The sequence below is a fragment of the Triticum aestivum genome, unplaced genomic scaffold, assembly GCF_018294505.1.
Source record: "Triticum aestivum cultivar Chinese Spring unplaced genomic scaffold, IWGSC CS RefSeq v2.1 scaffold75595, whole genome shotgun sequence".
Lineage (NCBI taxonomy): Eukaryota > Viridiplantae > Streptophyta > Magnoliopsida > Poales > Poaceae > Triticum > Triticum aestivum.
In genome coordinates, this window is record NW_025225744.1 from 22,255 (window position 1) to 25,543 (window position 3,289).

At 45.1% G+C, this 3,289-nt stretch overlaps 1 long non-coding RNA gene across 2 annotated transcripts; it reads right to left on the minus strand.

Annotated features, from left to right (window-relative positions):
• LOC123172361 (uncharacterized) lies at window positions 1-2,006 on the minus strand. Of its 2 annotated transcripts, XR_006485541.1 has the most exons (4): window positions 1,911-2,006; window positions 1,587-1,834; window positions 544-805; window positions 1-441 (listed from the first exon to the last, which is right to left on the minus strand). It is a non-coding gene; the product is annotated as an uncharacterized lncRNA (long non-coding RNA). The 2 variants fall into 2 exon arrangements; XR_006485540.1 differs by having other exon boundaries at window positions 544-1,834.
• Between the last annotated feature and the right edge of the window lie 1,283 nt (window positions 2,007-3,289).

Below are 3,289 nucleotides of genomic sequence, written 5' to 3' on the forward strand. Positions count from 1 at the left end.
TGGGATTAGAACATGTTAATTACGAAGTTCAGGAACTTTGTTTCAAACAAAAGTTCAGACATCGAGGCAGGGATATATATATATATACAGAGTAATGTGCTGAGCTGTTTGTTGTTGCAGTAGGTCAGGAAAGATTACAATCTGCCCTGTTTATCCTCGTCGGTCGTGGTTAGCTCCGGTGGGGAGTAGGACGAGCATCACGAGAAGGGTCAGCAGCAGCGGGAGCAGGATACGAGCGAGGAAGGTTCAGCAGTATCTTCGTTGCTGCTGCTGCTGTTTCGCAGCAGCTACAGAACCGGTAGCGCGGTACGCCACGGTCGCGCTACCCTATGCCCGGCAGGACACGGTGGTCCGGCAAAGTGGAGGCCTGGTGAGGGTCCCCGCTGGGTGCAGGCACGACCGGGGAACGGACGCCGTGTCGACCTCCCATCGACTTCTGGCCTGCAAAGTTGAGATCATCATCGAAACATTCAGGAAGATGTAAGAAAACAGAGCTAGCTACACAACATGGTAAGCCAAGTCCAGAAATGATGTTCCACACACAAGTTCAGAAACTGAGGGCAAACAGAGCTTGCTACTCCCAAGTTTTGAAATGGGCTACTCCATCATGTTTCTTTAAGCATGTCGCCTCCATCCTTGAACTCTCAAGTGTCAAGTGAACCTCCACCGAATCCTGCACACATTTGCACACCTATCCGCCTTTCTTTTTCTGATTTTTTCCGTGATCTGAGGGCAAACAGAGCTTGCTACTCCAAGTTTCGAAACGGGCTACTCCATCATGGTTCTTGCGAACATCCACCGAATCCTGCACACATTTGGACCACAAAGTAATGTAGTTACAAACCTTTCCGCCTTTCTTTTTCTGTTTTTTTCTGTGATCTGGTCTGACATCAAATAATGTGCATTTAATGTAGGTCAAATCTTGACCGTCCACACTGCTGGTCGTGGCCATGGTGGGCGCATACACGGCAATGGCGGAAGCAATCTCAAGAGCCATGTTTGCTCCAAAGTCAGGCAATGCCGCAACCGCTTTAATCATGTGCTCCAGCCCGTCGATCATCGTGAGCGTTCCAGCAACGCCGCAACACTGGTTTGTAGTACACTATGGACATGAACTAGTACGCAGGATTGAAGCGGTTGCGACACAATGTCTGAATAGGGATCAAACTTGGGACTTGAGGTTGGTGCTGTCGTTGCCGAAACAGCGGCATCTTGCCTCTGTTACCAACTCAAACACTACAATGTTTTGCTGTGAGATACCCCGTAGGGATTTGCCTCGTATTTATACATGGATGACACTTGATCGCTAAGGTTACAATTGATTATAGGATTACAACGAATCAATCTCTACAAACAGTGTCTTATCTAGGGATCGTGATTGACATAAATCACACCAATTTTGCTAGGTTTAACTCAATTGATTCGAATAGTACCACACTCATTAAAAGTATTTCTCCACGTGATTTTTTTGGTAATACTAGTCCAATAATTGGTTTTTACTAACCCCTTACTACCAGATCTTAAACAATTGTAGTGAGATAAACAATCTATATGGTGAGTTAGGGGCTAGATATAACCGAAAACACCTGAGACGATAATATCCGAATGTTCGCTTCTTTGGAGAGAAACTAGTCAATGTTGGAGGGGTGGGTGTTACCATAAAGGCACATCAACACCATGAAAGCTCACCCTCTTCTTGTTGAGATATCACAAAGAAGGTGATTCCCAATCACTGGTGGTATACCTGGAGGCGATCTCAAAACCTTCACAAACGACGGGAAAAATCACAAATCATTTTCTCACCGAGGACTCCTACCGTCTAAGAGTCTCCAATCTGCAAGAGTAACAAAATCCATCAAATAAAAAAGGGGGAATCAACTTTTTCTTTGGTGGGAGTATAGATCGGACACCTGTCTTTGAGTCCCCAAATATCAACAAGTTTGAGTGAAAGGGGAGGAAGATCTCCGAAAAACTTGAGTTACAATCAATGAAGAAGTTACCACACATCCTGGTCACCGGAATAAGGGGGCTATTTATAGCTAGCCCCCAAATCGAGCCGTCACCACACATTTCTGCATGGTCAGAAAGTTTCGGGCAGCCCCTGAAGTTTCGGGTCTTGAAAGCTCCGGGGAGCCGTAGATAGTTAGCTTCCTTGCGGGGACACCGCAGTGCGCGACGCTACAGCCGGAGGAGAGCCAGATGCGAGCGGTTGAGGAAGAAGGACCAAGGCGAGCGGTAAGTATAGTGTATGAAAGTTTTTTTAGGGTGTTCATGCAAGGGAGTCCACGTCGCATGCGGGCATGCTCAATACGGATTGCACGCTTACATGATGTCCGCATGCTCAATACGGTTACACGATGTCCACTATATTTGATGTTCTGTGATTTAAGATTCATGGTTGCTCGTAGTTTATTCAATGCCCAAAGCTAGGAGTCTTTCAACCAACCAGTTGCTTCCCCACTGGCCCGATCTCATTTAAGTGTGTGATCTTGACCGTCTAATCCTTGCAATGTATAATCCCTGACACATATTCAACATCAAATGGTGCCTAACAAATGGGCGCATTTTAGACACCTCATATAGCAATGTATCTTTCCAGAACCTAGTTAAATTGCCGTTCCCAACATTGAATTTGATCCTCGAGAAAAATGCTACCTTAGTCCGCATGAGCACCCTTTAGAAAGGTGACTCAGTCGGCTGTGGCGTGACTTGGGCAAGCGTATTGGAGTGTAGATACTTGTTATGCGATAATTGTATCCAGACCCCCTCATCCTCAATGGATAGCATGTATAGCCACTTATTAAGTAAACATTTGTTCCTAATCTCGAGATATTCTATGCCCAGTCCACCTTAATCTTTTGGCCTGCATATTATATCCCACTTATCCAACCTATACTTAGATTTGTACTCATCACTTTGCCAGAAGAATCTTGAACGAAAAAAGTCTAGTCATTTCCGTACCCCAACTGGTACTTCAAAGAAGGACAACAGGAACATCCGCATGCTTGTAACTATAGAGTTTATCAGGATTAGCCGACCCGCATAAGACATAAGCTTGCCTTTCCAACAGCTTAGCTTTTTCTCAAAACAATCCTCCAAACACTTCCATTCTTTGTTGGTCAGCTTTCGATGATGAATTGGTATTCCCAAATATCTAAATGGGAGAGACCCCAACTCACACCCCGAACAACTGTCTATAGTTGTCATGTTCTACTTTAGCGCGTCCAAAGTAGAATAGTTCACTCTTGTTGAAATTAATCTTCAAGCGACACAGTTCACTAGTAGAAAC